This window comes from Protobothrops mucrosquamatus, unplaced genomic scaffold (genome assembly GCF_001527695.2).
Source record: "Protobothrops mucrosquamatus isolate PMUCROS unplaced genomic scaffold, P.Mucros_1.0 scaffold377, whole genome shotgun sequence".
Taxonomy (NCBI): domain Eukaryota; kingdom Metazoa; phylum Chordata; class Lepidosauria; order Squamata; family Viperidae; genus Protobothrops; species Protobothrops mucrosquamatus.
This window is the reverse complement of record NW_015386709.1, coordinates 536,296-544,937: the sequence shown is the minus strand read 5'-3', so window position 1 is coordinate 544,937 and position 8,642 is coordinate 536,296.

Genomic DNA, 8,642 nt, shown 5'->3' with positions numbered 1-8,642 from the left:
AATTTACAATTTGCCTAATATTATTCTTCATGTACCTCCCAGATATGAAACCAGTTTGATCATCGTGTATATAATGTTGCAGTATCTGCATCAGTCTATTAGCCAAAATTTTTGCAAAAATTTTATAATCCACATTCAACAAGGAAATAGGTCTATAGTCTTTAAGTTCCAAAATTTCTTTATCATCTTTCGGTATCAAGGATATAAAGGCTCTTGTCCATGATTGAAGTATTTGTTCTCCCAACATAATTCTATTGAATAAAGTTTTTAAAGGTTGTAGCAATATAGCTGATAAGGACTTATAATAAATTGCTGTTAAACCATCCGTCCCAGGAGCTTTGCCAACTTTCAGTTGTTTAATTGCATTTAAGATTTCATCTGTTGTGATCTCACCATCCATAATTTTCTGCTGTTCCAGTGTAAGTTTATATATAGTTTCATCTATATATAAACTTAAAAAAAAAAAAATTCATCTTTCTTTCTTTTCCATTGGTCTTTTACTTAATGGGAAGGAAGGAAGGAAGGAAGGAAGGAAGGAAGGAAGGAAGGAAGGAAGGAAGGAAGGAAGGAAGGAAGGAAGCCTAACTTGTAGTTATAGTATATCTGATCTGGCAAATCCAGAAAGATCCTGATTTTGCTGTAATGATGGACATGACTGGTCAGGTACTAGAATCCTACAAAAAGCAAAGCCACCTGTCATGAAAAAACAATATTATGCTTCTTCACTGACATTCAAGGCAATAAAGCAATTTCAGGAGCACAGCACTTACCTGTTTAATTTCCAAACATGAATCCTGAGCATTGATTGCACCTTTTATGTCATAGTATAACATTTGAGAATTCATTGTTCCCACTGCAGATTTGCTAACTTGCAATCTAAGACCACCCCAAAGCCCAAATTCTGTCCTATTCTCTACCAGCCATTTCCTTAAACTGCTGCTGCTCTGATATTCGTATTGATGACATGATCTTTAACCATAGCAAAAGAAATGCTATAGATAGAGGTTGTTTCAGTGGTGGGATTCAAATATGTGAACAACCGGTTCTCTGTGTGGATGCTGCTTCCGGAAGTCCATTCTGGGCCTGGGCAACAAAAAATTAGCTACCGGTTTTGCAGAAGTGGTGTGAACCAGCTGAATCCCACCACTGGGTTGTTTCATTCTCCAATAGCCTCTGGCCACTTCTTTAGCCATACCAAACAGCTTTGAAAGCCAAGAGTTAATTTTCCTAATAAATATTTTGCAATTTTACCAGTGTGAAAGGTGTACCCCAGGCTAACACTATAGAAAATTATCTCAAAAAAGTCACAGAGTCAAACATCACTAATCGGAAAGAATAGTAAAAGATCATCCAGCCAAATTCTAGAGCAATAACTTAGTGTATCAAACAATGCACAGAGGAATTCTGCCAATCATTTTGCAACAAGTTCTTTTTCAGCACAATTAAAGAATCAAACTGTTTTGTTTAAAATGGCAGCTCTCCTCATGTGGCAGATGAGGAGAAAAGATTAAGAGCTTCCCAGTTCTGATACCGGCAACCTTAAAGAAGGTAAAGATTTATGCACCCACATGGGTGGATCTCTTTTGGAGCAGTTATTTATTGCAGCTTTTTGTTTTGCTCAGCATTAATTTATATCTGAAATTCACTTCATTAAGAATTCTATTTCATCTCTGCCAAGTGAGATTTGAAAAGTGCTAAGCATGTCTCATCTGTGAACTTTTTCCAAATTGTATTGTTCTAGGGTTGTCATTTCTCATTATGAAAAGCTTCAACTTTTGCTAAATTTGCATTTGCAATTTTAAAATGGCCTCTTCATAAGTTTGAAATGGAAATCTCCCAAAGTAAAAATATATAATATTATATTATTATATATTCATATTCAATTTGTTATTATTTTGGGAGAGTTCCTTTCAAAAACGTATGATTAGGCCATTTTAAAACTGCAAATGAAAATTTGTATTATTAAAGTAATATAAATTATTATATTATTATATATTATATACATAATACTGAATATATGAAATTGGTTAAGGTCAGAAGTGTTAAAAAACTAGAGATTTTATTTTAGTAACTCAAGAACAAGCTTTGCCAACTAATTGCATGAAGATGAAAATTCAACATGTAACAAATAATAGCAAAATATTGCCTTTGTAGTGGATGAAAAATTGGTCATTTGATTAGTGGCTGCAGCAAAGTACAAGTACAAGTACAGTCATGACCAAGTTGCCAAAATTATTCATCGGTAACTTCACCAGAGGTCTGAATTTGAATGTAAAAAAAACAATAACTACTTAGACCATAAATTTAAGAAGGTTTTGGAAATGACCAGGTTAAGGTCTTATGGGACTTTACAATCCAAACAGGCAGGTATGACAACCCTGACATGTTACAGGTAGTCCTCCACTTTTGACCACAATTGAGCCCAAAATTTATGTTAATAAGAGGCAGTTATTAAGTGACTTTTGTCCTATTTTACAATCTTTCTTGCAACAGTTGTTAAGTGAATCACTGCAGCTGTTAAGTTAGTAACACAGTTGTTAAGTGAATCTGGCTTCGCCATTGACTTTGCTGGTTAAAAGGTCTCAAAAGGTCTCACATGATCCCAGGACACTGCAACGGTCATAAATATGAGTCAGTTGCCAAGTGCCAAATTTTGATCACGTGACCATGGGGATGCTGCAATGATCGTAAATGTGAAAAAACATCATAAGTCTCTTTTTTCAGTGCTGTTGTAACTTTGAATGGTCACTAAATGAACTGTTGTAAGTATTGTATTGAAAAGAAGAAAGTCTGGCTCATTGATATTGTTATACCAGGTAATGCTAGGATTGAGGAAAAACAATTGGAAAAAAATTATGAAATACTGGGACTTGGAGATTCAAGTTGAACTTTTATGGGAAAAGAAACCCATTGTTACACCAATCATATTAAATACCCCAAAATCTTGGACAGCACTTAGAAAATCAGTACATTGACAAAATTTCCATCCGTCAATTACAAAAAGCTATACTGCTTGGATCCACAACATACTAAACTGACCACATCCTAAGTTCTTGGGAAGAACTCAATGCACATGAAGGCCTATACTAGCTAAAGAAATGACAGCTGTGACAGAAATGACAGAAATGACAGCTATTGTATATAATGATAATGAGCTTGTCTGTAGAGAATCCATTCTGGTGTGCTAGCCATTGCTTTGGTCCATCAGCCTGACACTGTCAAGCCCTACCTTTTTTCTAGGGTAATAAAATTGTCTAAATATTTTATACTGTAGTTATTATATAAGGCTAATTTGGTCCCCTTTAAACCAGTATAATTTGCTTGCTCTATCAATGCAACAGTTAAAGTATTTTTCGAATATAGTGAGTCACCAATAATAAGAACTCTCCAGAGGCTTCAGTAAATGCTTGTTTCTATTCTTTTATTTCCAAGATTATGAAGGGTTTATTATTGTCACAAAAGATCAGTTGTCCCTGTGATACACTGGTGTGATTCACTGCAAAGCCACAGTGTAACCATGTGGTTGGGGTGATAGAGATACAATTATGGTGCCTGGATGTGGTTTGTTAAATGTCCAGTTGCTGATTGATACCCCAATGTCTTATCAAAACCACTAGGAAGTGAGAATATATAAATAAAAATGAATTTTCTTCACCTCAGGGAGAAGACACTGCACTTATTGCAATGACTACTTTCTATTAAAGCACTGGGGTTGATAATCTGAAGTGGAAAGCTTGCTCAGTGGAGCACCATCAGGATTCTTATGGCGCAGAGATTGGATTTTCAAGCTTAATTTCAGTAAGAAAAAAAAGTGTTTGTTTAGTCCTAAGTATATATCTTTTCCAATAGCCTGCTGATAGATTTCAAGTTTGGGGAATGAGGCAGTGGAATAGATCCTGCAAATGAGAAGTCTGTTAACTACTAAATTAGTTGCTGGCACTTGAACAGGTGAAAAGACAAGCAGATGAAAATCCCAACATGATTGTGACAAAGCCTTGCATTTATTCAGACAAGGCCCATCAGGATAATATCGGGACATAAAAAAAAAAAAAAAAAGGAAAATGAAGAATATGAGGGTCAAACACTGGAAGAGACCAGGATTCTAAAGCTAGGCAGACAGTAGCAGTTATTTTCATATCATCAAATTTAAAAAAAAAGGGTCATCCAAAGGAGGAAATTGATCTGCAAAAATGTTCCATATGATACTGTATATGAAAATGCAAATGTAGAGATATTTCTGTATTTTGAATAGAATACATTGCACCTACCATAATCTGAAAGATGGATAGGGTGATTTGGGTGCCTGCTCAGTTTTCTGTTCAACTGCTAGCAGTTGATGAATATCTCTAAAAGACTTTTTTTTTCCACGATTCTTTATTTGTAAATTGGAGTGGGGCTGGATATTATTCAAACAGAGCCACCTTAGAATGGAGGATGGTATAAAAGAGACTGAAAGGGTTAAGACAACCTTAGTGAAATGCTCAAACAAAGGTAATTATCTTTCCTGCTCTCTGAACAGACAGTTACCAGGCAAAATGATCTCCCTAGGATGGGTCCAATTGTGCTCATCTCCTCAGTCCAGAATATTCCTGCTCTCAGAAAGCCATCACACATTCATTTTGTCTGATCCACGTGATAGTCCCTTACTTGAAGTACAAAATTCCTAAGGAAATTTTTATAACATGAGATTCAAGCTGTATTTTATGCAAGAGACTGATATTATGGGTAAAGGGAAGCAGGATATACATGGCTTAGATAGGACAAATAAATGCATTGATAGGCAACCAAGAGAGGGGAGAAGTGAGCTGAGATTCACATACAAGGATAGGAATAATAGAGGAAAGATAAATTAGTACAAATTCCAGATTGCATAGCAATACATACAATATAATGCTAACATATCTTCATTCCAGAAGTGACAACCCACTTGAAAACTCAGCAGGATTAATTTCTTCAGTCCTTGATAGGGGTATGCAACCTTGTGGTTTGAAAGTGGCTTTTTTGTGACTGGAAAGTAATCTCAGTTCAATTCCTTTTGCTTGTTAAGTTACAGATGGAGACTTTGAAAATCTGATGGGAGATTTGAATAGAAACAAGTTATATTAAAAGTATATGGTTCCCAATGGCCAATTGGTCTCAAGATTCAATTATGTCAAACAAGTGTGGCATTTGTGCTAAAGAAATTTACATTTCACACAGGCAATTCAGGATCAAAGTGTCTTTTCCTGATCAATGAAGGTATATGTGCTTCTCTCCCATCTAGAAGGAATAATAGTTGTTATGAAAGTTGAAATGGTGCTGAAGGAGAGAAGGAGACCTCCAACATAAGCCAGACCTTTTCTGTAGTTCCATGCAAGGATATGCATGATTTCTCTTCCTGAACTTGGAAATGTAATGCTACATAATACAGATCAGTAAAAACTTTGATTAACTCATCCATGTGTAGGAACACTTTTATTATCCTAATGAAGCAGCAGAAACAGAAAATCTATTTATTTTTAAATTACTCATGAGCTGTGACTGGTGTGACCTATTAACAGTTTATTTTCTTTATTTTATTGGTATTTGCCATTCCAAGAAGGGATTAACAGATAGTACACCAGTGGGAAAAAGTGCCACAACTACCACTTGGAAATGCAAGGAGAAGAATGTTTGAGCATTTCTGACTACAAACAGGTTAGGTCAGAAAAATGTAGAAGTCTACCCAATATAATCTATACAGCAAAGCTCCTCCATGGACCACCTCTAGCATCTTTTCTTAATGGAGCTTTAGATGTTTGTTTACTGCTAGTTCTTGGCAACTGCTTCCCTTCCCCAACATGGATTAGGTGAAAAAAAAGAGTTGACTATTCCATCAGCATACAGATAACCCCATGTATTCCCTTGTATTTAGAAATGAGAAAAAATAGAATACATTTTTTTTCCAATCACAGCTAAAGATGTTTTAAGGAAGTGCCTGATACATCTATAAGCACCCACAAGGACCTAAAGATCTGAGCCACTCACAAGAGAAATATATATATCCCCAAATCACAATAATTTGCAGATTTCTGCAACAATATTTTGTTTGAAATGTGCCTTTTCTCTCATCACACTTAATCCAGTTAAAACTATACAAATAGCCTGGGAATTCTGGTAGAAAATTGTTTTAAAAAATTGCCATTTGAGGAATACAGATTTTTTCCCCACTGTCTCTAGGAAGTGCTCTGTATCACATAAAGCTAACAAGGAAATTCCAGGCAAGACTTTTTTTTACATGATTAGGCCCATTCTTATTGGCTCAGCAGATAGTAGGAGGCACGGATTCGGCACTACAGCCAATCAGTATTTGGGGAATTGCACTGCACTGCCAGGACTTAGTCCTGAGTTATTTAATCAACAGGGTCTACATCTCAACATTTTTTTCCTTGAGGGATCAAATGGAGTAGAATTGTGCAAATTTCCCACATTTAGTTGTGGGAATATTGTGTGTGTGTGTGTGTTCATACACACACACACACACACACACACACACAGACATGCAATATATAATGTTATGATAATATAGTTGGCCTAGGAAAGGTAGTATAAAACTAGGGCAATTCTGAATTAAAAAGTAACCATTCATTGCTTCATCAGTATTCATACCACATAGTTTAACTAGTATTAACCTCTTTAAATATGCTGTAAATATGGCCACCATGTTTTCTAAAAGATTATCACCTACCCAGTCCTTATTTCAGCATTCCTGACAATTAATTTATTTGTCCAATTTATATGGCCACCCATCTCATTGAGTGACCCTGGATGGAGAATAGAATAGAATAGAATAGAATAGAATAGAATAGAATAGAATAGAATAGAATAGAATAGAATCAATAACAAAGCTTATAAAAAAATCTGCATGTTGATACTCCCAGATCTGTTAAGAAAGCCTGGCTTTAATATGCAGCGAGTTATCCTAACTTCTAACCCCCTTCACTACGTTGTTGATTGCTGACATTTCTACTTTTGCCAAACAACACTTTTTTGAATAAATCACCCAATTCTTCTGGTTGGGTCTTAGAGCATTGCTATTGGATGAATCATCGGAAGAAACTCCCTTGCCCTCTCCATCCTGCCTGGAAGGCCACTAGTGATATTAACCATCCCATTATTTTATTCTGCTTGCTTGAAATTCTTTGGGCTTTTCCATTTAGTTTTGCTAAATGCTTTCCCCACTTCTCTGCTAAAGTTCTGCACAATCCTTTTCAAATTGTATGGCATACACTTGATTGCCTTTAATGTCAGAGTGTTCAATGAATTTCACTAAAGCGAAATGCAGGTTGAATAGGAGCATTCTGAGGAAAAGTAAGACAGCAATATTTTTCAAGAGGGATTACATATCCCTGTTTAATATGTGCTGAGAAGGTATCTAACACTGTTAATTGCATAGGAGGACTAGATGTATTTATTTCTTTTTCAAAATAGGTGATTGGGTCTTTTGGCTAGAGCCTGATGGACAGTAGAGGAAAGAAATACTTGGGGTGGATACTATTAAATGAAAACATGAGGCAAATTGATACTCTTGTCCTATTGCATCAGTGGATACTAGACTACATGCTGTACACTCTACTAAAAGCTTTCTCACCAGATTGCTGTCTACCTTTTTGCTTGAAAGCTTCACATATTGAGAATCCATTAGCTCATATGATAGCGTATGCTGTTCTAAAGTACTGTTTTTCTTTCCAAGTTTTTCCATTTTGGAGACATAGATGAATTGTACTTGTATTACACTGTACAGAAGACTTGGAGTTGCAATCTAATATCCCTAGTGAACTCAGAGATCAAGCTGAAAGAAATGCAGCTCTGGACTTCTATTTGGTACCAAAGTTGCTGGAGGTAGGGCTATTTTGAAGAACAGACCCAATGCATCAGAGTATTTTTTGATTAGCTTCAGAATTTTTACTGTTCACTCCATCTCTATCAAACTTATTTCAGAGGTGACAGAACTGACTGCCTAGATATAATTTGCTGCTACCAGGTACCACTAGATACCATCAAGATTGGTTAAGAAATCTTGTGAAAAGTTCACATTCTGAATCTATTTCTAGGAATTAAACAGAATGAAAGTACATGGAAGTACCTTTTTTGGCTCAGACATATTTATATACATAACTGTTGTGACCTCCTGGTGTTAAAAAGAGGATCATGTACAGTTTAATCTTGATCAAGTAAGCCAGCTTTATAGGTCTTAATAATTCCTCTTAGGTAATGTCCCAGAAACTGATCTCTTTTCCTTTTCTTAAGAATTCCTTCATAAGCATAACATATCTCTTTTATAAATCCAAAGTAAAAAAATTGTCCAAGTCACTTTTCTGCGTTAAATGCACATATCCAAGCCACTCTTCTGGTTTATTATTTGCATATCCCATTTAACTATTAAAACCTCCATTGGTTTCATTTGTAGATCCTGTACAGGGGGCCAGGGGGAGGAGACGGGAGCAGGTCTTGAGACGGTTGTATGGGAGGAGTTTGACTCTGTTGCTCCTGAAGATGTGGACAGGGTCTTGGGGAGGCTGAATGCAACCACATGTTTATTAGATCCGTGTCCCTCCTGGTTGGTACTGGCAGCTCGGGAGGGGACACGAGCCTGGTTCCAGGGAATCGTTAACGCTTCTTTG